Below are 27,961 nucleotides of genomic sequence, written 5' to 3'. Positions count from 1 at the left end.
CTGCGGCCGCAGCCCGGGCGCCCGGAACCGCGGCCCCGGCGCAGGCAGCGGCTCGGGCCGCCCAGGAGCGCCGGCGCCCCAGGGTTGCGGGGCGAGCATCGCAGGCCCGCACGGGTCTCGCCTCCTCCCCGGCCGCCCAGCGCCCGAGCGGCAGCCCAGGCCCCGCCCCCTCGCCCGGCCCCGCCCCGAGCCGGTATGCAAAGCAGCTACGTCAGAGGGCGGGGGCGGGGCCTCCGCGTTGAGTGGCGGCCGCGGCGGCCGTGGGAGGAGGCGCGCGAACCAGCCGGGTCCAGCGACGGAGCCACGCGGGCGGCGAGAGGAGCTGTCCGCGCGCTGCGGGTGCTGAACCGGGGCCGCGGCCGCCCGGCTGCCCGCCCCTCCAGGCGACGCCCTCCCCGCCCCCTCCCTGCCCCGCGGACCCGCCGCCCCGCCGGGACCGCAGCAACTTGACAAAGGAGTGTGGACCCGGGCGCGGGGGCCAGTCCCCTGTGTGCCACCTGGGCGCCCGTTCAAGCGTGACTTTGGAGATTCCTGTAGTTTTAGACCAAACTCTTCTCCTCTTTACCCAGCTGAGACCATCTTTTAACGTTTTTTGGGTTGTTGTTGTTGTTTTGCTTCTTGCTTTTTTTTTTTTTTAAACTATTATTATTATTGTGATCTATAGATCCCCACCGTGTAGGAATCTTTCTGGGAGACTTTTTTTTTTTTTTTTTGACTCTTAAAATAAGGTAAGACAAATACCATTGCTGTAAATTATTACAAATGGGGGAGGAATTGCAGAGTGCCATACGAAATTTTGAAAGCAAGTTAGGCTTTTTGTAATCCGAAACAGGACTTTTGGCAATGATTGCAGGGATTATTTAAATGATATTACTATTATTATCATTACAGGAATATCAGTTGGTGATTAAGCACGGAATTCTAGAGGGGAAGTTGAGGGTTTTGTGTGTGTGTGTGTGTTGTTGTTGTTGTTGTTTTTTTTTTTTTGTGAAGTTAATGTCATCAGGTTATATTCTGCTTTTTAAATGCAAATATTTGTGGAGCAGCACTTCTAGCGTGGCTCAAGAAACAGGAACCGTTCAATGCAAGCCCCCAAATATGTTAGCAAATTACATTAAATGAGCCAACCAACAAGTTGTTTAAGACAAATGCAGTATTAAAAAAAAAAATACTGGAGTGGACTAACGTCTGATTAATCAATATTACCTCTGATGTCTATAGCATAGACTGCAAAGTGCAGAGCTCTCTTAACGTTTTTGGAGGGGAGGTGGTCAGGATAAGAGCATTTATACCATGTTGGGTTCGTTTAGACGTGCTGTTTTGCAGTAGATCCAAATACAACTTGTGAAACTCAGTCTCTGAGAATTCTACACCCCAAGGTCATGTGTATTTCCAAGTTGGGGGCTGTTTGTTCTGCTGTTGACTAGTAAATGTCATCCCCCCACCCCCTCAGGTTAGAGGTGGATGTAAATGGGAAGCTTCGATTTAATAATACAGTATTAGCTTGTATTATAGTCGCTACTGCTGTTGGTAATTGAATGGAACTGGGAAGCGTGGGCTGAGAAAATGTCTCGCTATTTCAGCAATGTTTAACCTCTTGCATGTTTAACAGAGAGCTTTTCTCTACTTAGGAGATTTGCTTTTGAAGCTATGCTCCTTTTGTCAATTGGCAGTGTGTTTTGAGTGTGTATGAAGAAAGAATTCAGTGCAGAGAACCACTGAACAGTACTTCTCATAGTGAAGAAGTATCAAATGCTAGAAGTTAACTGGTGCTCTGTGTATTTCTTACTGCTATTCATGACTTTATTTGACAGGCATGCATGATGTTTGATAAACAGAATTATGATTTTTCATCTATGTCGTTTTGTGGCACCAGGTTAAGGATAAATGAGAGTTGGGGAATATAGAGGGGAAGGTTTGCATTCCAGGGAAAGAGTTCAGGTTGCAACTAGACATCCTATCTTAATAGGAACATGTGAACTGTAAGCTGTTTCAGACTTACTAAGTATCATTCAACAGTCTAGGGCTATGCTTTTCAGCAACTAAAGAGCACACTAAGTTAAGTTTATATATTTGTATGTTTTTAGTTATAAAAATTTCTGCTCTAGTTGCATTACACTTGCAAGTGTGAACTTTAGCTTTAGAGTTTATGATTTAAAATAATTCCTCTGTGTAGAGCTTTTTCATTTTATCTACAGCATAGTCCTACGCGTGAGTGTGATTGTTCCAAGAAATGGATATTACTGCAAACACTAGAGGTAAAATGTAAATCCCCTTAGGTTGTTCCCATATTTTACCCTGAGCAGATTGTAGGATTTCTGTCAGTCATGTGGTCGTATGTTAAACATTGATACAAATTTTTAAAAGGGAACAGGTAGAGAAGTGAAGGAGGAAGTATGGAACACTGGGACATGAAACATTTACCAAACGGCCTCCTTTACATTAATATAGAATAATTATTTTTTTCCATACATTTTGAAATTTTCTTTTTAAAACTAATCATACGGGTATAAACACTCATACTATGGAATTTCAAACAGGACTATGGCTTCTTTTAGTTTCAGTTTTTTTTTCTTTACTGAAACATCAATATATATTTTAATTTTATAACTTACTGGAAAGCAATAATAGAAATAAACACTATACTCACCTAAATGTATTTCAGTATCTCATTGACTTCTTTCTGCATAAAGTTTTCTAAGATGTATGTCTTTGTTTGAGTATAAGCAGTTCCCCTGAACTACTAGTATCTGGAATTCTTTCAAATTAAGTTTAGTGTTGTCACAATGAGATGTTAAACGCTAAAATCAAAATATGCTATTGGCAGTCGTTAAACTTGTAAGGTAGATTCAATGAAATTGCAAATTTAAAATATTAGATACATCTTTCATGATTTTTTTACATATTTCACTTTTATATCTTAGTTCTGAGGCAAGGTAAAATTAGATGACCATGATAAGCCTGAATTTAGCACATAGGGGATGCTATCTGGATGCAGAATGCAACTCTTACTGTAATCAAATAAAATCGCCAACTTTGAAGACACCTATTGAAGATATTCAAATGTGGTGACCCTTCATAAATTCTTTGCTGCACAAAAAAATGACCATATTTTGGAGTTACAACTTGTCCATGTGAAATTCAAAGGAATATTCAAAACCACAACAATAGATAGCCTGCTAAAGCATGAATTCACTTGATGGCATAGATACTAAAGTAAATGCAGCACTTTTTACTTCAAGATGATGAAGTTTTACCACTTGGATAAAAAAATTATTGAAACAATTTCATTGCACATCACATGACATACTCAAGTTGTCTTTCTTAATTGCATCTCAGTTTCTTAAAGCACATTGGTCTACTCAAAACTTCAAAAATGGTATTGCTGGGTAGATGTCTTTTTTTTCTTATAGATAAGATGAATAACTATGCATGCTTGGTGATATTTAAGACAAAGATGAAACAGTTGGGCTTTCTATTATCAAGGCCATACATTGCTTTTTTAAAAATTCATTTACTAATGTGTACAATAGAAAATTAAAGAAATTAATAATAAAGAAATATGCTAAAAAGTTTTAGTGAATGACTTTTTAAAGTTAACTTAAAATTCTACTTAAGAGATAATGTAAGTAAATTTTTTTTTTAATGTAAGTAAATTGAGAATTTTCTTTGGATAATGGCCATTTTTCTTTTTTTTAAAAAAAGATGTTATTTATTTATTCATTAGAGACAGAGAGAGAGAAAAAGAGAGAGGGAGAGAGAGAGAGGCAGAGACACAGCAGAGGGAGAAGCAGGCTCCATGCAGGAGCCTGTTGTGGGACTCGATTCCAGGACTCCAGGATCACACTCTGGGCCAAAGGCAAGCGTTAAACCGCTGAGACACCCAGAGATCCCCATTTTTCATGTTTAATCCTCATTTATTAAGGAGACCAACCAAAACACCTTCAATAATATCTTTCGATTAGTTCTGCCCCAAATTCCACAATAATTCTAATATTTTTATTTTTATTTTTATATTTTTAATAACTCTAATATTTTTATAACTTAATATATTATGAAGTTCTAAAGACTCTTATGAAGTAATAGGTCAGAAAAAGTATTTCCTGTTATTAACATTACCATAACAGCCATGTGACCAATTATCTTACCAAACAGACTTAATCACCTTCTGCTTCAACACCTTCTATGTCCTTTGGGCATAGTTAAGTCTAGTTAAGGTGAACTGTAGGGTCCCTGTGGAAAATCCTAATTTTCCCATTAAATTGATCACCCTACCACACAACAAAACAATTGGTCCCTTTGTGCTTTAATCACTATGGTATTGAGGAAGTTAATATTATTATAATAGATAAGATAGTGTTTTCAATAAATTCAGAATTCCAATGAGTCTTGATATTTTCTTTTAAAGAGAAAGAATTAAGCAGTAGTTTCAGTATATGATCTAAGGAATGTGTATGTGTGTATATCGTGTGTGTGTGTGTGTGTGTATACACATATATATTTCTTGGTAAATTATACTCTACCATAAACATGCAATGAGAATGATCTTAAACATGCAAATTCAACATGCTACTTAATACAAAACTAATTTACATAACAAGCTGTAATACAATATGTAATTTTTAATGACAAATGTGTTTTTTGTTATTATTAGTTTAATTTAGGTTGTTATGCTTTAGCACACACCAATTTTTTGCCATGAAAATGTCATTCATAAGCTTTCATGCTGTGATTGGCAAGGGAAGGGACAATTGGAAATGAAAATTTGTCAAGAATGGATGTGTACATAATGAAGAGTTTATGGCACCACACTGATTCTGAAAAAATGAGTGCTGGTAAAGGATTTGAAAGTTTCTATCTCTAAAAGAGATATATCAGGTTTATTTCTTATACATCTTTGTGTAATAAGCCATGCACTTCTAAGGAATAGAGCCTGGATATCCCTATACCTAAGATGTTTTTATTCTTTGTATATTAGTGTTTTCATGCATAAATGTGGTAAAATGTGGGAAGAGGATCAACCTTAACTCTGAACTTTCTTGCTTTAAAACCAAGTAATTAATATTAATTTAACGTGGCTTTTGGTATCAAATTATGTAAATCTCTAAAGCAAAGTAGTTGCTTAGTGAGTTCATTTGCATGTCAATACAGAGAATATTATTCCAACTCATAACTGGTTCATGGCACTGCTAGCAATTTTAAAACACAATGCAAAAGATTTGAAAATACTTTTCTTGTTCAGTTTTATTTAAATATATCCATTGTAATTGACAGTCAAGGGAAACTTGCTTTAGTGATATATATTTTTTTTTCTGTATAAGTAGCACTAAGGTAGCAATAAAAACATACACATACAATAGCAATTAAAACATACAAGCCTGAACTATGTTCCACAAAGATGATGATGAAATGGAAATAATTTGCCTTTCATGATTGGGCCATTCCACAAAACACCTTAGATAGTGTTCTATGACCACCAAGACTTTATTTTTTCTAATTTCTAAAACCCTCAAATATTTTTACTAACATGAAGTGGCAAATGTCCCCATGTACTCTGTAGATATGTGCCCCCTTTTCTCAAAGCTACAGTAATTGCTGTGATCCTGACATCAACCAGACTCTGAACTGCCTCCTTTAGGATTAAGGAGGGGTTGTCCCATTCATCTTTCCAAAGGAAGAAAGAAGGTGATTTGCTACTAAACACATTTGCTGTCTCACAGTAAATTACCTATTGATATTTGAGCATAAGGTCTTTCATCCTGGATTCACTTAAACAACAAGAAGAAGATAGAAGGAGATACCATTCGAAGTGTTATATACATACATATTTTACTCCTATTAGGCCATTTTATTTACATTAAGTCTAACATTTGTATAACTGTGAAAAAAATCATTATTTTCATTTTAGATATGAGAAAGTTGACCCTCAGATCAAAGTTATACACCTCTCTAGAGTGTGGCCACACCACTAGGAATAGGTGGATTAGGCAATCAAACCCAACTCACCCCTCTTGTAGCTACACTGTGCACTTCCAGCAACTCTATTTAGATCAGGTTTTCAACTGGATGTGTCTTATTTAAAGCTACCCATTTTCTGTTAGACTTTCTTTACTCTATGTGAATGCCTCCTTTACCTTCTTTCCCCAAGTCTTTCCTTTAATTATTAAATTATATGGAAATAATTTCATGGCATTTATTCCTTAGTATACACACTTTAGAGTGCACAATACCAAAGGTTTTAAGAAGTTTTTCCTTTGTATTTAACATTAGAAATATGCTACATTATTCCATCTCGTAGACCGTTAATAACAGTAGGAACAGACAATATTTCCCTTTCTATGTTAAATAGCATAAGAACAGTAGAAGAGTTATTGTGTCCTAAGAGTTCTAGGTTTCTCCTCACTCCCACAAAAACGTCCTACTGAATATCAAATACAAATACATCTTGAACTTCAGCCCACTTCAAGCAATTGCCACTTGTGTTATCAACCATTAGTCCCATTTAAATCTTCAGACTAGTTAGCTATTAATATTTCAAATGATCTGTGAGATGAAATAAGGCCATCAAAATAAAGTGAGTAGTTTTGAAGCACAGTACAGAAAGAGGTAGTCTAAGTGGTCTCTTGAACACTTAGGAAACGGTAAATGCTTCATTTATTGTTTTTTATTCTGTTTGAGGCCTGAAGGGAAATACTGACCACTCCTGATGCTCTTTGTTTTCAATGCTCTTTGTTTTCGTATAGAATTAAGCTCACTGAGTAGGAGAGGAGGTGAGTACTGTTGGCAGTAATTATAAAACAGTTCCCAGGTGAGCCCCAGAGTTGCATCAGATTCCCCAATGAATCCTCATTATCTAAGTTTTGAGTTGTCCTTATTAAATGGATCCCAAAGGAGATAGAAAAGTTTGATTTATAGAGGAAGTTAACTTAAAAGTGAAAGATTATAGGGCTCTTATTAAGTACTTTACATATTGGTTAGCAATATCAGTGTTTTACTTTTAAAATGATGCCTGGTATACATGTTTTTAATCTTGAAATTTCTGCACCATTTTTTATACCATTCATTTGACTCACTGTTCCTCATGCTCTGTGGAGCCCTACAGGAAGTCCATTCACTCCCACAGCTACAATTATTCTCTCTTCACAGATATCTTCCGAATATACAGCACTGGCCCAGATTTGAACTCTATTAATGTATTTACAAAGGTCTGATGGACATTTTAATTCTGATTTCATGGTGACAGCACAAACGCCATGAACTCATCACCTCATCCCTAATATGGTCCCATGATCCCCCATCCTCATTTTTCGCCTGCCAGTTAATGACACACTTTTCTATTGACCGCAGCCTGAAAATTTCAGAGGTGTTTTGAACTTACATCATTCTTACCATACTATAAGCAGTGAGTCCCCACGTTCTAACATTCTTCCCTTTGTAATATAGATTTATCTATTTCCATATTTTTTGTGCCCCCATCTTATCACTTTTACCTTGACCCACACTCTCCCATCTCAATCAGAATTATTTTGACACTTTCTACAGTGATCTCCTTGATTTTTGTTTCTTCCTGCAGTGATAATTAATGATACTTATAGCAAGTAAACATTTTGGTAATTCATAGTATGCCATGTAATATGTTAAGTATTTATAAGCGTTATCATATTCTATATGCATAGCACCCTATGAGCTAGATAGTGAAAGATCAAAGCTTAAGGAGTTATGTCGCCCACAGAGCTGGGACTCAGATCAAGCTCTGTCTGAAACCAGCTGCATGATCATCATCATTGTGTTCTGCTGATACAGACTTCATACCTCTTCTAGATTCCTCTCAGTTAAACTAAGCTCTTAAATGTCACTGTGTCCTTCAGAAATCATCAGTGGATCTCTAATTTTTACTATATTAAGTTGAAATTCTCTACTAGTTCTTGTTTTTGGTTCTGTAGCCTACAAGTAATCAATCTGATTTTCAGTTTTCTCGTGTGTGCAATGCACTTATGTAAAAACAGAGATGGATCAAAATATGAAGTATGATTTCTTCCCTCAATACAAAATCAGTGCCCTGTCTGGATTGTTATGTTTTCAAGAATCTCCACTTGCATCTCACTCTGCAATTTCTAGACAAGTTTTTTCATAATAGAAGAGCACATTGTGCTCATATGTGCTTTTCACGGGCTCTTGTTTTTGTTGCAATTATTATTTTTTAAAGATTTTATTTATTCATTCTTGAGAGATGCAGAGAGAGACAGAGAGAGAGAGGCAGAGACACAGGCAGAGGGAGAAGCCCCTCCCATACAGGGAACCTGACGTGGGGCTCGATTCTGGGTCTCCAGGATCACACCCTGGGCTGAAGGCAGAGTCAAACAGCTGAGCCACCCGGGCTGCCCAACAATTATTTTTTATTACGTTAATTAACCCACTTACTATACGCTAGCAATGTTTCAAATGGTAGAACTTCTACTGAAGAAAAAAAAGAACTTCTTTTTTTTTTATCTTTTTTTTTTAATTTTTATTTATTTATGATAGTCACAGAGAGAGAGAGAGAGAGAGAGAGAGAGAGGCAGGGACACAGGCAGAGGGAGAAGCAGGCTCCATGCACCGGGAGCCTGATGTGGGATTCGATCCCGGGTCTCCAGGATCGCGCCCTGGGCCAAAGGCAGGCGCCAAACCGCTGTGCCACCCAGGGATCCCAAAAAAAAGAACTTCTACTGATATTTTAACTGCTTCAGTCTTCTGATAGCCGACTTTACTGTGATGGCCATAGTGGTGTAGGTCCAGATCCCCTGGCTGTGGTTTTCATGCAGGAGCCTCAATGCCAGATGCCCACAGCTCATCTTTTCATCTGGTTTTGCCACAGAAGAAGCGAGTGTACTTAGTGTGCTGGCTTATTTCAGTCTGCTTCACCATTTTCCTGAGGGAGGCACCATCAGGAGTCTCGTATTTACCCGTGATTCTGATCGTCTTGGTGCGTTTAGCCATGTTGCCGCAAACTAGGTCCAAGTCCAGAGAGCTTGTTGCAATTAATGTCATGTCAGTGTCACCAAGGTGTGTATTTTTTTCACATGTATGTATGTGTTCTCTACTATTGTATAAAAATTACCATAACCTCAGTAATTTAAACATTTATTATCTCACAGTTTCCGTGAGTCACAAGTCTGGGTCCAGACTAGCTGGGTCCTCTGCTCAGAATCTCGTATCAAGATTTTAGCCAGGACTGGGCTCTTATTTGAGGCCCAGGTTCCTTCCCCAAGGTCACTGGCTGTTGTTAATATTTTTTTCTCTTTTTCTTTTACTTTTCTTTGTTTGTGTGTGTCTTCAAGGCCAGATAAGAATTTGGCTGATTCCTTCAGTTTTTGACCTATAGACCTGCTTTACAGGGCTCACCTTATTAGGTCAGGTCCAGCTAGAGTAATCTCCATACTTACTTATGTCAACTGATTTGGAACCTTAATTAAGTTTTAAAAATCTCTCCTCTTTTCCATAATGTAAGAACACTCTATCACCTTTGTCCTATTCTGTTGGTCAAAAGTGAGTTAAAGGTTCTGGCTCCACATAAGGTGAGGTGATTATACAAGAGTGTGGGTCACTGGGATTCATGTAGGAGTTATGCTTCCCATACCTGTCTCAAGTTCTGCTTGAACCTTAGAACCTTTCTGCATTATTGCTGTGCCACCGGTCTCCAGCATTTATGACCTGAACTGTGCGGTGAATAGTCTGATGTGGCTTTTGGTTCTTTTAAAGTGTCTTAGATTGTCCTTCCTAATTGATATTAAGTTCTTTTTAAAGGAAGAACCCTAGGAATTCCTTCCACGTGTGCAAAACGTCACAGTTTGAAATTACTTCATGTACATATTATTACATAATCCTCATTGAAGTTTATTCTTTTTTGTGTTTGCCTCTACTATGTAGCGTTTTGTACATGTAGTTTATGACCATGGATTGGTTAGTGTTTTTAGGTTTTGTTCTTCTATTCTGATTTTATTATTTTATTTTTTGTCTTTGGTCTTCAACAAATTGAAAAACCACACAAAGGGCTTATTATTATTATCTTATTTCATGCAACATAGAATCTTTCCATGCAAATCAGGGATTTATATTTAGTGTTATGCTTTATGGATGTATAGAAATTATAATTAAAGTTCAAATGCTATTTGCATTTATTATTTAAGAAAAATGCCACAAATTTATTTATATTTACTTTGAAAGAACTTCATATTTTAAAAGAATGTCATCTTAAAAAGAATATCACACTTATGATACTAATAATTTTGTTCTTATTTATTTAGTCTAGCGATTGGTAAATATTTAGGTAACTACTTTTCCTTACATTTATTATACAATTTTATTGCACTTATATCTTTTATAAGTTTACATACAGTTTGCATACAGTTTACAGTAATTTTATTTAGATAAAATCTAAATAAAATCAACTAGTATATAAATCCAATTTTGGGGGCGCCTGGGTGACTCATTTGGTTAACTGCCTGACTTAGGCTCAGGGCATGATCCTGGGGTCCTGGATTCAAGCCCCATTTGGGGCTCCCTGCTCAACAGGGAGTCTGCTTGTCCCTCTCCCTCTGCCCCTCCCCTCGCTCATCTGCTCACTCACGCTCTCTCTCTCTGTGTCCCAAATAAAATCTTTTTAAAAATTCAATTTTTGATTTTAATAAACAGTAATTTTCTTTAAAACATTAGGATAATATTTAACATAAAATAATTATTTCCGTAAACATTAAGTGCCTACTGTTTCAGGTGCCCTTTTGGGTGCTGGGGATTGAGTGAGAATGATAGAAAGTTCCCACTCTACTCTTTCTGTGGAAAGACAGACAATAAAGAAACTAATATAGACAGAGGATCATGTCTATTATTGATAAGTATCATGATCAAAAGTAAAACAGGTAAAAGATTACTAAGGAATGAGTGATGTCTGAGGTAGAGGTTATCTTGGGTACCAACTCTGGCATTCTGTGGCACCCATTAAGTAGTTTCTGATAAGTTGACATTACTTGTGGATGTTGTGAATATTGCTACAATGAATGTGGGAATGCCAGTATCTCTTGAGATCCTGCTTTCAATTTTTTTGGATAAATAGCCAGAAAGAGTTGGGTCAGTGGATCATATGATAATTCTATTTTTAATTTTTAAGGAATATCCAACCTGTTTTCCATAGTGTCTGTGCCATTTTACATTTCTGCCAACAATGCACAGGGTTTCTTTGTTTTTGTTTTTTTTTTTTTTTAAGATTTTATTTATTTATGAGAGAGAGAGAGAGAGAGAGAGAGAGACAGAGATTGAGAGCGAGTGCACAAGCTGGAGGGAGGGCAGAGGTGGAAAGCAAATTCCCCACTGAGCAGGGAGCCCATGATCTGGGATCATGACCTGAGCCAAAGGCAGACGCTTAACCAACCAAGAGAGCCACCCAAGCACCCTAGGTTTTTGTGTTTTTTTTGTGTGTTTTTGTTTTTGTTTTGTTTTGTTTTGATAATAGACATCCTAACAGGTGTGAGGTGATAATTCATAAAGGCTTCAATCTGCATTTCCCTGATGATTAGGGATGTTGAACAAGTTTTCATGGCCATGTTGGCCATTTACATGTGTTCTTTAGAATAATTCTTTCATTCTTGATGTCTAATTATTGACAAAGTCCAAAAGGCTCCCATCATGATGAAAATGATTCTTTTTATTTGTATTTTTCTTGTTAATGAAAATTAGCATCCTTCCTTATTTGGCACTACAATAACTGAAATGTTATTTAGATTAATTTTTCTTTCCATTTTTAAATACACAATGCAGAGCAGATATGGTAACTAAATTCTAGGACTTAAAGCTAATTTCTGAAAACTTTGTGCATTGTACCGTTTATTTGTTCAGAACTTCACATTCTTTCATAGAAAACTTGAGTGCTCTAAAAATCTATGTTCCTTTGAGGCAATGATCCAGTGAGCTGGTATTTATGTCAAGTGATTCATTATCCTAGACACTATGGCATTATTAGGGAAAGAGAAATGCTTAGTATGCCTTTTGGGTTTGTGCACATGCTTGAGAAACCAGTGTTTATTAAAAACTGTGACATCATGGGACCATGTAAGGAAAAAGCAGAAGAAAATGAATGTGCTAGAAATACACCCACAGCTTTATGAAATAAGTGCAACAATTAAATGCACAACATCTCAGTACTTTGGCAGAATCTCAAAAGTTAGTGCATTTACAAAAAAAAAGTAAGACTTGAAAGAACTTGCACAAATTGTGGCAATACTTTGCATAAATTACTTCCTTTGATGAGATTTCTCATGAAGTCATCATTAATTGAGCTAAAAAGATTTTAAAAATGAAGAGAAAAAATTCTAGAAATGCTTTGCATTTTAAGTCTACATATTTACAATTAATGACAACTAAGATTTCAAATAAATTCCCTCTATGACTGTTTATTTTCTTTTGGCAAGTGTCCTATTTGTTGTTTCCTGAGGCCTGAGGACGAGGAAAGTCTTTTGTTGAGTTTGTTTTCCTGTCTGTGAACAAGTAGTATGATTTAATTGATAATATCTGGAGTTGAATTTTTTGCCCCGCTGTGAAAACTGCTCTTGATACTAGCACTCAACTAGACATCGTGATAATTGTATATGTTTTGTTAAACATCTCGGTCAGGTTAACAACTATCTAAAAATCAGTAGAGGGAGCTCAAGAAAGCATTAAGGATATTTTGATACTAGCTTTCTAATATCACTATGCTTTCCCTCAAAAATTGTCTTCTTTAGAGAGCCTGGGTAGCTCAGTCTGTTAAGCATCTATGTTTGGCTCAAGTCATGATCTCAGGGTCCTGGAATCTACCCCCGAGTCAGGCTGCCTGCAGAGCAGGGAATCTGCTTCTCGTCTCCCTCTGCGCTTTCTCTCTCTCCTGCTTTCTCTCATAAATAAATAAATAAATAAATAAATAAATAAATAAATAAATAAATTCTTAAAAAAAAAAGTCTTCTTTATCTTTATGTGCAGCATAACTTTTTTGAAATTGCAAGATTCATGGTTATTTATTTGTTGAGATTTTATTTATTTATTCCTGAGAGACACACAGAGAGAGAATGGCAGAGACACAGGCAGAGGGAGAAGCAGGCTCCATGCAGGGACCCCGATGTGGGACTTGATTTCGGGATTCCAGGATCACGCCCTGGGCCAAAGGCAGGCTCTAAATCGCTGAGCCACCCAGGGGTCCTCAGATTCATGGTTATTTAACACTTCAAGAAGCCTCACCATTTCTCCCTATTTTTTTTGGTCCTATTTGTTAAGAAGGTAAATAGATTTGATTTATAAATTGTTGAGACACTATGAAGACCTCACTCTGTGAACCGAGGTTTTCCTGCCCCAGTTTTTAGATGTTAGCACAGGGTCTAATCAAGAAAAGAGAACATGACCATTAGGTGCCTAGCATTCGGGGACTTCTGTATAGCATTAGTTGGCTTAAATTAAATCTCTGATAGTCTTGAGAATAAGTTGGGCCTTATCCTAAAATGTTACTAGTTAGCTTAAAAACACTGGACTTAAACATAGGTTTGTGTACTATCCAGGACCTGTGCAGCTTCCTTCTAAACTTTGAAAAACAGGAACAAAATAAAGGGCATCCATTCTCAGAAACTCCTAAGCAGATCTGATGTTTTCCTTTGGCAACTTCATATAGAGAGCCAGGTCTCGTATCTATATATTTCATAAATTTGAAAGTACCAACTCTCAGGTTGTTTTTGGTTGGGACTTTGCTCCACAATTTTCCAAAGTTTTGCTGAAAATAGAAAACTTGATAATTTAAAACACTTTTTCAAAATAAAATATATTTTTTCTGCATCTGAGAGTATAAATATATTCAAAAGATTCAATTGAAATCCTACCATGCTGTAATAATGAGCAATTACATAGCAGCATTCTTTAAAGAGGAAGGAAAATTTTATTACTAATAGCTTCTTAACATAGTCTCAGTGTGATGGTATTAGTCAGTCTTGACTTAATGATAAGTTAATAGATTCTTTTCTTGCATAATGACAGTTTTTGGAATTAGTTGCCATTTTTCCAGAGGACATTTAAATTTTATACCAACATATATGATTTCTTGAGATCATAATAAAGTTGCATTTTAGTAAAATATACATATTATTATTTATTGTTTGGCATGCAGTTTTTCTATGAATGTTGAGGATCTACAAACTTTTAAAAGGTATATTTGAAATCCATTCAAAGCTTTTGTTGTTATTTTAAAATTTCACTAGAAGTTGAACTATTTTGGAAAATCACCTGATCATACTTAAGTTTAGAAATGGCTACTGTTGCATTATTTTCAATAATGATTAAAATTGATTTAAGCTAGTGATGTTTGAGTTATTTGGTCGTAGTGTTGCATTTTATGATTTTGTTAATATAACAGTGAAAATTATACTTACTGGATTTTTTAAAAGATTTTATTTATTTATTCATGAGAGACACAGAGAGAGAGAGAAAGAAAGAGAGAGAGAGAGATGCAGAGACACAGGCAGAGGGAGAAGGAGGCTTCATGCAGGGAGCCCGGCATGGGACTTGATCCCAGGTCTCTAGGACCAGGCCTGGGCTGAAGGCGGCGCTAAATCTCTGAGCCACCTGGGCTGCCCTACTTACTGGATTTTTATTTACATTTCCTTATTAGTGAATATATGTTTTAATGTTTTTTAAAGTAAGTTTTCTGTAAATTTTCTCTGTATGTTCTTTGGCCATAAATCTAAAAGAATCTTAACTTGATTTTATAAAATCAATTAAAAATTGAATTATATGAAGAAATAAATGATGAAATAATAATATTTGTCATTATTATTATTATTTTATCATTTATTGAGCAATTATTGGGCCTCAAGCCTGATTTTGTTTTTGTTTTTGTTTTTGTTTTTTGTTTTTGTTTTTTCAAGCCTGATTTTGGACACCATTTAAATAATGTCACTAAAGCATTACAAGACCTTTTAAGGTAGAACCAAGGCTGAGCCAAAGGCTTTTGGGAGGTTAAAGGCCACACTGTCACAGACAGGGTCACACATGGACTTTCCAGGCTCAAAGGACTCAATGCTCTGTGACTATATATTAAGAATTCTATAATTTTAGTGTCATATTTCTCATGCAAGCTGATTGTTTTGATGTCTAAAGTCTCAAATAAAAATACATTAGGCCCAGCAAGATTTTCTAGAAAGCACTTGAGTTTCTCAAGTACATAAGATTTCTTCAGTGACTCATGTCTTGACTGCATAGGATTCTGAATGAAACTATAGTATTCTAATGCAATCTTGATTATTCATTATTTTTTAATTAAGAAATTCTACAATTTTGCAAAAGCAAAAGTCTCATGAATTAAAACTTTTTAATTTAGAGGAAAATAAAACTAAATTTATTAATGCAGTCTTATCTTTTTTCATTCAAGTCTTATCACTAAATGATGGAATATCAGAACTTGTGGTTTCTGGTATATCTTAGAAAAATGTCAGACTAGACATAATTTTGAGACTGAATTACAAACTAAATAAAATCATAAGGTGATGTTTTTACAGGAATTATAATATTTTAAAAATTGTCTTGTTTTTCTAATAAAAACTAAATATATGTGTATCTATACCAATGTATATAAAATATATAAAAAAATTAACTGAATCTACATTGACTTTTCAGTGGGAGGAATCTTTATTATCATTTAATTTAATAATGAGTAAACAAAGATTAAGCCATTTCATTTTAATTGGGATTAGACTCAATTGTGTATTGGTTTCATTCCAGTCATTGCACGCTTTCTGATTTTTGTGTATAATCCTGAACAAGATACTTTCAGACATTTTATTTTGGGAGGAGAATTGTTATTGTAATAACTTTTGAATGCTAAAACTCTATTTATGAGCCTCATACCTGTAATCATATGGTGAATGGTACAAACAAAAGGTTTTGGTTTTGAATTTGCAGTATTTTTCCTGATACAAATGTAGGTAGAGTAATGTCAAACATTTGTTTAATGTATATGCTTTTCAGGCTGGGTAATACATGTGGTTCTTCTTAAGTGTTTACCCCTTGTAGTCCTTGTAGCTCTTAGAATTTCATATTATATAAATTGTATTTATTTGTACAGTGGTTTGGTAGTCATTCCTTTAGAAATGTAAGTTAATAATGCCTGACTCAGAAAGCCAAAGTGTTGTACTAAATCACACGGATTTTAAGAAATTTCATATAATTTTTTGGCTACCTTGTGGAATACTTTTACATGTTTAAGATAAAAGTGATTATCTCTTTGGGGCTTAGGGGTGAACTATATACATAATGATTTATTATGGACAGTGAACACTAACTTTAATCATGTTTACCTTGAAATAAATAGTATTCTATTTTTATATTGTATTTTTTATATATTTATATATATCTTCTAAAACCCTCAAATTATTTGGAATTCTTATACTTACTAATAAGTCCATAAGTACATTTTCAATGAAGCATTATGTTGATGTGTTAAAAGCTGAAGATCCACTAGAATCATGCATATACTAAATATAATGGTTGAAAACCCAATGGAGATCCAAATCTGAGACATAAAATAAAAGGCATTTAGTATGACACAATAATTATCACACTAAAATATACTAATAGGGCATTTTATCTCATTTATTTTGAATTGTGTATGAGGATTTTTAAATGATAGACTAATTATGTTCATCAGAGGGAAGGATTGTCTAAATAGTATGTAACAGTCTTTCAGAAACTCATCTAATATGGGAAAGTTTTGATAGCTTCAACTTTTAAGTATTTATTTATAAATTTTAGATATCAAATTTAGCTAAATATTGTCCAGTAATCTGCCATGTTCTAGATAATTCAGACTGGGGCTTAGGTAATGAGGATGGGTCTGTAACACAGGTACAAATGCCTGTCATTTACCTAAGTGGTCTACAGAGTTAGAACATTAATTTTTTAAATACAAATGAAAAAATAGACAAACTAAGGAAACAGTACAAACAATAAAAATTCTTCTAGAAAACCTCCTCGGAGAAAAGATAGTGAATTAAGTAAAATTTAATTTAAATGCTGCACAAAAATGTGAATCCAATTTCAATTTATCACTCTATTTTGTATTTTCTCACAACAATCGAGTAAATTCATAGTTCTGGACTACAAAGAAATCTTACAACTTTTATTATAGGACTCACTTGGAAAAACCAAGATCAAAGAACTACCATAGTTTTTAAATCCAATTTTTACCTGTTGTCATGAAAACAGCTTCTTGTGAAATGCTCTTTGATGTTGGACTTTACTGGTATTATTTGAAAAGCAACATTTTAATGTTAACTGAAGGGGAGTGACCTAAAAAGCTAAGTTTAGAAACTAATTACCAGGTAAGAATATTTACAAAATTTTGAAAAAGTGAAAGTTAGAAAATTAGTTGAGATCCCAGTTAAGAAGGGCCTATAGAAACGTAGTAACGAAATGTAATGTGATGTCCTCAATGATTTTTTTGGGAAAAACAGGACATGAGGTGAAACTAAAGAAATCAGAATAAAGTATGAACTTTATTAACTTTAGTTAGTAGTAATGTATTTGTTTTGGTTTATTAATTGTGACAAATGTATCATACTAACATAAGACGTTTACAATAGGGGATCAAATGTCTGGGTACACAGTTACTATCTAGCATGGGAGATGTACTATCTTTGCAACTTTTCTGTGAACCTAAAACTTATAAAATGAGCTAGACATTAAGGTAATGTGAAAAGAAGGCTATTTTAGCTATAGATACAGTGATTTATTTTATGGTAGTTAGTAATTTATGGTATATAGAAAATCACAGATTTGAACATATTTTTTTACTCTTCATAAGGGGCATAGAAATTATGACAATGTCATTATTAAGGAATTTACTCTAGAAAAGAAATTCTACATTTAATTCTTCAATTAGAATAGATCCACCCCAAAACTTTACAGTTACTTCAACTAAAGAGGCACTATTCTTTAGGTATATTGATGATAGATAAATAGATAGTTTGACTGATAGAAAGACACAGAGACAGAGTTAGGGATGATAAAGATACACAGATAATCCCCATTCGAGTGTAAGAAAGAAAATAACATTGGGTGCTTAATGCGTTAAGGTCTGGGTTCCAGAAGACCATTATTATTTCCTTCACTATTGTGCTATATGAATAAGAAATTATTATACTTTGATGTATATTTCAGTAACAAAAAAATCAAAACTTTAATCAGTATAGTGCGATTGTGACATATTTTTAGTTTATCTCTAAGTTAAAATAGAGCATAAATTACTATTTCAGTGTATGTTCACAGAAATTTAGTGCAAAAATATAGCACGTAAGAGATGACTTTTGCAGGGGCGCCTGGGTGGCAGTTTGTTAAGCCGGACTCTTAGATTCCAAACAGATGGTGACTGTGTTCGCTTCGGCAGCACATATACCAAACAGATGGTGACTAAGGATCCTGAGATTGAACCTCACTTCTGGCTCCCCGCATAGTGCAGTCTGAGTTTCCCTCTCCCTTTGCTCCTAACCCCATGCTTACTCTCTATCTCTCTCCAAAATAAATAAATAAATCTTTTTAAAAAATTACTTTTTCAGAAAGTTCAGAAATGCAGTATAGTCTCACCAGCCTTTAAAAATCATAATACAGGGCAGCCTGGGTGGCTCAGTGGTCTAGCGCCACCTTCGGCCCAGGGTGTGATCCTGGAGACCTGGGATCAAGTCCCACGTCGGGCTCCCTGCAAGGAGCCTGCTTCTCCCTCTGCCTGTGTCTCTGCCTCTCTCTCTCTCTGTGTTTCTCTCATAAATAAATAAAATCTTAAAAAAAAGAATCATAATACACATTAGGTTATTATAAGGTTTATAATGTAAAAGGGCCTAAGGGGCACCTGGCTGGCTCAATTGGTGGAGCATGCATCTCTTGATCTTGGGGTCATGAGTTCAAGTTCCACATTACGGGTTCAGTTTGCCTAAAAAAGAAAAAAGATCTTGAAGTATTGTAGAAATTTCTCACCAGTTTTTAAGTTCTCTTTACTATCTGAGCATATAGAGAGATTACACTGTCTCATCCTCTTGAAATTAGGTGTTGTCCTGTGACTGGTTTGGGCAGTGAAAAGGGAGTAGATTTAACAGGAGAATTCCTAGCTGGCAATGCTTAAGAGCAGGTGCCAGATTCCCTATGTTTTCATCCCTTCCAATGGCATATCCTGATGCTCATGTTGAGATGACGGTGTCATAAGATGGGGCACTCTTCCTCATGTCAGTTTTTAAAAATAATTACACAAAAAGGCTTCTTCCCTGCCAACTATCAATGGATATATAGCATAGGCAAACATTCACTTTGAAAAACAAATAGGTTTGTGATATTTGGAGTTGTTTGTTGTGTGATTTTGACAATCTAGACTATAAATGTTATATAGAAACCTCTATAAACTTGAATTTTTAAAGACATTTTAAAAATAAACTTTTATTTCTGTAATAACGTACTGGTAATATTCTATAAGCATTTTGCTCTAAATGTTTCTGAATATGTATTTTGATTTTCACTTCTTAAAACTCATTAAGAATTTGAGATAATTACAATACTTGATTTCATTACTTGCTTAAAATATTTTCTATGTATAACTATATATGTAAATATTCATGTTTGTGTGGATTTGCACTTGTGTGTATGTATGAGAGAGTGTGTGTGTACTAGTACTAGATGTGTGTTTATTCAAAATGTTATTGTATTATTTAGAAATTTATGTTTTTTAAATTTTTTTTGACGATTCTCACTTCTTAATTTGTGATAACAGTAATTCTGTGTGGATGTCTGCTCTCTGGAATTAACTTCACATTCTAAAACATATACTTTTATATAAGCATTTTTATAAGGAAATTCCAAAACAAAAATAGATTTAAAAAATTAAAAGTTAACAAGCAAGATTAATATGTGCATGGTGTATTGGATTTTACCTGGTTCTTTTTGCTTTTCTGTATTGCAATGTTGCTTGAAATACGCCTTCACTTTTTTCCTATTGATCATTATATTTGTCTAATCAGATTTCCAAAATAACCATGATGTTCTTGATGTTTACAACCTCATCATGATGAAGCACAGCTTTGAATTGGTGTCATTTTCCAGAGCTGACAAAGTTATTTAAAAAATTAAGTTGAGTTTGATTCCATACTAATCACACAGGCGGAGTGATTGTATGCAACATAGTATACTCTGACATGTTTGATTGTAATGAATGGAATACAGCTCAAATAGTAACGTGGAAATAAATTTCCATTTGGAATAGCCTTGTGGGAGAAAAGTTCAAATTAAATCCTTTTAGTGCATTAAAATGCAAATATAAGAAGGCAATCCAATTGAGTTACATCGATAATAGAACATATAACACAAATGGAAATTCCTCCCAAATAATTAAGTTATAGCTATATAAATCACTGATGTGTGCATTTGAATTTTCTTCCTTTCGTGCATGCTTGAAAGTTCATTAACTTTGGATCACATTAGAATACGTTTTGTTTATCTCCTGCGGACCAGTCACTAGGCAAGCCCTTTACCCCACTGAGGCTAAGGAAGGCCCTTCACTGCATTTCATTGCATTAGAAATCCAGTAACTGAAGCTTTGAACTCTGTCAGCAGGTTCTGTTTTTGACATAAGTATGGAACTTCCCAAACTGGGTCAACACCTGGTAATTTCAAAGTCTTGAATTTTCTCAGTAAATTTTTGACTCTGAAATATGCAGATATTGTGAGAACAGGAATGGTCATACACCAATTGTGTGATCTTGAAAGAAAACAAAAAACTTTAGAATAGAAAATTTCTGCTTAGAAACTGAAAGGCAAGCTCCTCTGTATATTTATGTGTGTGCATTTGTTTATGTCTGTGTGTGTGTGTGTGTGTGTGTGTGTATTTTTGAAGTCAGGTTAACGTCAGCTGTTGGTATTTGAGATTCTAAGTCTTAGTCTTTTAAGGTGTATATGATGATTTAAAGTTCAGGCACTCAAAAACTATGCAATTTATAATAACCATAAAAGCCAAGAAACGGAATAAGAAGAGAAAAATGGAAAGAAAATAATATGCTTTGGGCATTTAAATTAGTAATGCCAATTATATGCAATTAAGAAGGAGCATTAATGGCTATTTGACCACTAAATATGTATAAGATTGTCTTTGGTACAAATTATGATCTTGAAAAAGAATCATCTGCTCTAATATTTATAAGGAGCACTGCCAGGTAATAATGTGAGCTCATAATTAAAATTTTAAAATAAAAAAAAATCAAATTTAATGTGATTTACATTTATAAAGCATGTACTAATGCCTTACTACAAATCAAGCTATGGTTAATAACTTTTAAAAGTGGATTTTTTTGGATCATTGTAACTTAATGTCTTATACTGGAAATAAAATGACCCAATTAAATATAAATTGCAGATGGTTACTTATGAAAAGTGTAGGTGTTGTTTGAGTAAATATTTCTAATGTTATCTATCATCGGGTATCAGTGTGCGTGGTCTTGTTGCTGTTGTTTTGTTGTTTTTAGCAGAATATAGCCTGTTTTAAGAAACTGCTAAGCAGCTATTGACATTGCATTTGAGACTTTAACTGATTGTAACAGAAATATTTCAAGGATGATGTAGTTGATTTTTCTCATTAAAAATCAGAATACTAATAGTTGTCATTATTTAAGAGCCTAATGTGTGTCAAGGCAAAGTATTAGGTGTTATGTATACATTGTCTTATTTAATTCGTACAACAGCCTCATAAGGTGGTACGATCGCACAGGTGAAAGCTGAGGTAGAGAGAGGTTTAAATAATTTGGCTAAAGTTACGTTATTAATAATTGACAGGAGTCAAAATAAAGTTCACACAGGTATGAATGCATATGAATGATAATGCTTGATTTTTCATTTTCTACTTAAAAAAAACTTTGGAACATCTCAATTACTGTATCATGTCTTCCCTTAGCTACTCAAGGGCATTGCTCTAAGGATTCTCCTCACTCTTTCAGCCTCATCAATTATTTCTGCCTTACTGGATTATTTTTATCAGCATAAAAGAGCAAGGTAGTTTTCCCCATCTTTAAAATCATCAAACGAGCAAAAACATTTTTGATTATCTGTGATTATCCTTCATTCCTTTTCTCTCCCTTGTTTTGTGGCAAAATTCCTGTAAATCCCTACCACAAATTTGGTAGGGATACCACCTATCAAATTTCTCTCTCTAAATGTGTCCTCTCTGAAATCTATTCCAGTCAAGGTCAGCAATATCCTGCCTATTACTAAACACATTGTTCAGTTTTTAGTCTTCAGTATGCCTAAACTATTATATGATTTGTTATTGTCCATAACTTCACCCTTCAAACTTTTTCATCATGTGCTACTATCCATGACATGTCTTGGTTCTTTTTATTTCCATATGCAATTTAAAATCGGCTTATCAAGTTCCATAAAGAACCCCATTTGGATTTTCATTGGAAATGCACTGATTCTATAGCTCAGTTTGAGGAATATTGGTATATTAATGGTAGAGAATTCTTTCCAAAATATAATCACTGCTACCATCTCCTTACTTTGTTTAAGTAGTTCAGTAAAATATTTGAATTCTGTAAAGGACTTTATTTTTTACTGCTACTCTAAATGTTAATTTAAAAGAAAAATACATTTCTAACTCAATGTAGTGGCCTAAAGATTTGCAATTGTATGTTGCATGTGGACTTTTTTTGGTTCAGCAATGCTTATTTATTCTAATAATAAAAATTCATTTGTCAGTTTCTATATAGACAGTCACATAATTAAAAATAGAGTTTTGACTTAACTTTCCAATTATATGTTTTATTTTATTTTTACTTTTTAATTGCATTGACTAGGATTCCAGTACAATTCTTAATATATTTGATAATAACAAGTAATTTTTGGTTGCTGATCTTACTAAGGATTATTTCAATGACTATTTTTTAAAATATTTTAAAAAATTAGATGTCCTTTTTTAGGTTAAGTAGTTTCCAGTATTAGTATTAATAGTCTTTAATCTGTAAATGTGTGTTAAATACATACTAATCAAATTAATTAATTCAGTTAATTACTTAATTGAAGTTTCTACAACTATTCTTTCCAGTACACTATGATTTATCAAAAAACTGCTTCATATTTAGATTGGAGCTAGATTGTTGAACTGCATGGGTTACTTAATACATTTAAGAGAGAGAAGGCTTATGTTATATTTATTTATATTTATATCTACTATGTGTATGTATGTAGAATCGACCCTTGAATAACATGAGTTTGAGATGAATGGGTCCACTTATATGGATTGATTGATTGATTGATTGATTGATTTATTTAATTGAGAGAGTTGGAGCATGTGAGTGGGGAGAAATGGGCCAAGGCAGAGAAGGGAGAGAATCTCACGCACAGTCTGTGCTGAGCATAAGGATGGACATGGAGCTCGATCTCCCCACCCTAAATAAGGTCATAACCTGAGATGAAATCAAGAATCAGTCTCTTAACCAACCCAGCGACCCAAGTGCCCCTATACGTGGATTTTTTTCATAATTCATGTTAAAATTTGGGGACATGTTTTATAATTATTCATTATGTAGAAATTTTCCACCAGTTTTTATTATTTTCTTATGGGAGAATGATGATGATAGCTATTGACTTATAGCCAACATAGAAAAATAGCTGAGAAAAAGTTAAATTATATTTTATTTTTTTATTTTATTTTTTTTTTTAATTTTTTTTTTTAATTTATTTATTTATGATAGGCACACAGTGAGAGAGAGAGAGGCAGAGACACAGGCAGAGGGAGAAGCAGGCTCCATGCACCGGGAGCCCGATGTGGGATTCGATCCCGGGTCTCCAGGATCGCGCCCTGGGCCAAAGGCAGGCACCAAACCGTTGCGCCACCCAGGGATCCCTAAATTATATTTTAAACATGTTTTCTTTATCATTTAGTATGCTGCATTTTTAAAGATCTAGTACCCACTATATGCATACATTTATAGCAATCTATTTCAAAGTTTAATCAAAGCGTATTTATCCCTTAATATGTTCTTCTTTTAAAAAAGTAAGAATTGTTATGTATTCTTAAGAAACCCTGCATGCTCTGGCTTCCTCTTGGAACTTCCAGTACCCATTATCATATTGAACTCTCTGAGAAATCTTTCATAAAATTATTTTTTATGCCAGCTTCCCTAAATTTTTCCTTCCTATATAAATACAGTTAATATATCTCTAGTATTCTGCAGAATGCATTTTGGGGGCAGCCGAGGTGGCTCAGTGGTTGAGCATCTGCCTTTGGCCCAGGGCATGATCCTGGAGACCTGGGATCAAGTCCTGCGTCAGGCTCCCTGCATGAAACCTGCTTCTCCCTCTGCCTGTGTCTCTGTGTGTGTGTCTCTCATGAATAAATAAATAAAATAAAAAATCTTAAAAAGAAATGTGTTTGGAAAACACGGTTTTAGATAAGAAATATATAATTTTTCACTAATTTCAGGTTATATTACTTCCTTTTGGTATATAAATGGCTATATTCACAGGCTCGATTTCTTGGTGTTGAGTTATAGCTCTTTGTAGCATATTTAGCTTATTAATCCAGTCTACTACTGTAGAGTTCTGTTTAGTTTTTTGAGTTAATAGTCTAACCAAGTCCCTCTCTCAGTCCTAAACCATTTCACAGGAATTTTTATATCCACAACTTTCCCAACTCCAGAGATGTAAAAGCTAAATTTGACAGACTCTTGGTAAATAATTTGGTTTGCTCCTGCATTTACCTTGAAAGTAATCATCGTAGACATGTCTTCCAGACTGTCTTCAATTCCTTTTTTTTTTTTTTCACTTTTAACTGGGATCGTGTCATCCCTCAAAGCCAAGCCCATTTCAGTTCTATTTCTTAATAGAGCATAGTCTATTCTCTATTATCTCACCTCACAGAGAGATGTAGTTACTTTTTGGGAGATTAGATGGTAATTGTTTTGGCTTAGACCATGTTATTTCTGAGATGAGTATGTATCAAAGTTTAAAATGTATCAACGTTTAAAACTACAATAGGCAGTCATGTTTATGAATCTGAGAAGGGACTGTCTGTGATGGATATTTATTTAGAAAAGAAAACCATCTAGATGACCACTGAAATCACAAGAGTGCATGGAGAGCTAAGCAGAGTGGAAAGATGAAGATGTAGAACAGAAAGTCTCTAGCTTTGAAAGTAGTGTGGAACAAGAGAAAATGAAAGATTTTGAATACCTCTAGATAAGTAATGGAAATTACCTTTCTAGATAAGTAATGGAAATTACCTTTCTAGATAAGTAATGGAATAGATAAGTAATGGAATACCTTCCTAGGTAAGTAATGGAAAATCCACAAGGGTTATTGCCCTAAGATAAAATGGAGATATTGTTTGAAGATGAGGGATATGATTGTTTATTCTACGAAATATCCAAAGAGCCATACTTATGTGCCAGGCACTCTGCTAGCACTGGACTACAAAGGTAATACCAGATGACCCCTGACCTCATAGAGCTTGAAATACACAATGACACCCAATTACTTAGGGAAAGCCAAGACAGATAAGAAAGTACATAGAGATTTTCATTAAAATTACCAATGAAGATGTAAGAGACTCAGTGAGACAAATTTTTGTGCAATAGTAGGGGAAAAAGTCACATTTAAATGGGTTAAACTGTAAGGAATTTATTTTAGATTCCATGCATAAGGAAAAGATTGAAATACACCAAAATATTAAGCATCATTGACTCTGGACTGTGACATCACAAGTAATTTTCATTCTGTTTTTCTCATATGTATTTTATAAATGCCTACACTCAAGATACACCTTTTTTATAAAAAGAAATATCATTTAAAAAATGAACGACTGTGTTCTAATGATTATCGCTAATTGAATTTTAAATGTAAATGAAATGGAGGTGTAACATTTAACTAAGCAATAATATGACAAATATAAAGAAATTAGATACAATGGTTCAAATACAGACAGTCACAAAACCTTTGTAAACCTACTTTGAGGGCTTCATTATTCTGATTGGCTCCATAATGATCTAATTAAGTCGATAATTGCCAAAACTCAAGTCGTTCTATGCTGACAGGCACATATCCACCAAAAAACTAGAGCTGCTTGAGCTGCTAGAAGTTTTTAAGAAGTGGAAAGCAAAGCAGTAATTTATGTAGCTACTAAGTTGGCACATGCTAATGGCTTCAAAATGTAGAATAACTTCAATTCCCACCAGTTTAGCAGCTGACATGATTATGTACATGAATCCTCTAGGAAATTGAAGGAACCGTAATAACAAGCCCCGTTAACAAGAGAAGAAAAGGACTGCCTGGCTGACTGTCTCAGTTTCCTGTGTTAACACTGATTATCAACATCAGTGCTGGTAAACACAGCCATTCCGTGAGATTGAGCTGTGAACATTTATGGGAAAATGAGATCAGGAGCCATGATTCCATCCTATTAAAACAACTCCTCCGAGGCCTGTGTAGGATAATACCTTTGTTACCCTCCCTTCCCTCCAGCCCGGGGAAGGGACTATGCAATCAGAATTTCCAGGAGCTAAATGAGAAGGGGTTAAGTTGTTCATTTCGCCCAACGTCATTGGACTGTCAGAAAGCAGTAGGCCTCAGAAACCAATGAGCTTTTCGTTTTCTTTGAGATGCTTTTCACAAACAAATCAAAGCACTTTTGAAATATTCTCAGGTGGTTTCCCATGTCATGTAATAGAAAAGAGTGTGTAATTGCTTGCCTGAAGCCCATCAACCAATTACAGATTAAAATATACATCGAGGAATGCGAAACTTCAGGGGCGGTATAATCACATATTTTAAAATTGATTACTCCGTGTTACCGAGTACACCTCTAAGTCCCCTGACTTTAATTTATTCACCCCAACACACTTCCACCAAGGCCTCCGTGGCCTGAGATACCACTGTGCTTAAAATTCCCAGGACTATTCTTATTTCTCAACACTACAGTGCAGTGGCCCAGAGGTAGACTTGAGAGAAAATCAACTGTACGTAGGAAGGAGGGAAGAGAGTGGAAGCTATGGATGAGAAATCAGAATTTTGAGCTTTAAGGAACCACAAGGATCATCCATTCCACATCCCATGACTGACCAAAAGACATCGAAACCATTTCAGCGATGTCTGTCCTTAATGTCATAGAGCTGGTTATGTAAAGTTTCTTAAAAGCAGAAACAGAAGAAATGAAGCATCTCTTTATGGCACCAGTTATCACAAATATAGGAAGATTCATAATTTCAAGGCAACTACTTTGACAGAGTTTTTTTTTTTTTTTTTCACTTTTCAAATATTTATCAAGTCTACCATATGCCTGGCACCAGCTGAAACGCTGACCTAGTCTGAGAAAGGGCTATATTTTAAAGTGGATGTTATCTGTATTTATATGAAAATAAGATGTTACATGCCTTCAAAAAGAAAAGAGTGAGAAGAAGGAAGGAGAGGGAGCATAGGGAGTTGGCGGGGGTAAAAGCCATCCACAAACAAGGGTTGCGTGTCTTTCACTTCTTCATATGCTGTAGAAACTACGAGTAAGGAAGCAGAGATCTGAGACTTCTGGTGACCTTCTCTACTCTCTGCGTAACCTTGAGATGGTCCTTAATCTGCTCGTCCTCAGTCACTCAGTTTACACTGTGCACACCAGATTTCCAGTACTCCCTTACTTGTAGTGTTTTTGAGAACCATGAACACTCTCAAAAACTCAGATGCATGTTCAGATACATTGAGTTCAGCCATAAGCTTTCGAACTACTATTAGAACGACGTTACCACCCCTTCTCTGCTACATATTTAAATGATTTTGATCAATTTTTAATAACTAAGCAAGAGTCCGACTTCAAAAAGATAGTCACATTCTCTTAATAGCATGTAAGAGTTCACAGATTGAAAATCTTAGGGGACCAAACAACTTTGTCTAGAAGATAAGAGGGAAT

At 35.0% G+C, this 27,961-nt stretch overlaps 1 protein-coding gene and 1 pseudogene across 4 annotated transcripts in view; one reads left to right on the top strand and one right to left on the bottom strand.

Moving 5' to 3' along the window:
• The first annotated feature begins 384 nt into the window (after positions 1-384).
• Positions 385-27,961, top strand: part of FSTL5 (follistatin like 5) — a 684,718-nt gene continuing 657,141 nt past the window's right edge. For 2 of the 4 annotated variants that reach the window (XM_025439183.3, XM_025439182.3), the window contains exon 1: positions 385-728. The gene's annotated coding sequence lies outside the window, so the exon portion shown is untranslated. The remainder of the gene's footprint in view (positions 729-27,961) is intronic. The other 2 variants (XM_025439181.3, XM_025439180.3) reach the window with 1 other exon arrangement.
• LOC112654313 (60S ribosomal protein L37a-like) lies at positions 8,703-8,976 on the bottom strand (annotated as a pseudogene).

Source organism: Canis lupus, chromosome 15 (genome assembly GCF_003254725.2).
Source record: "Canis lupus dingo isolate Sandy chromosome 15, ASM325472v2, whole genome shotgun sequence".
Taxonomy (NCBI): Eukaryota; Metazoa; Chordata; class Mammalia; order Carnivora; family Canidae; genus Canis; species Canis lupus.
Note: the sequence above shows the minus strand (reverse complement) of the source record. Positions and strands in the feature narration are given on the sequence as shown.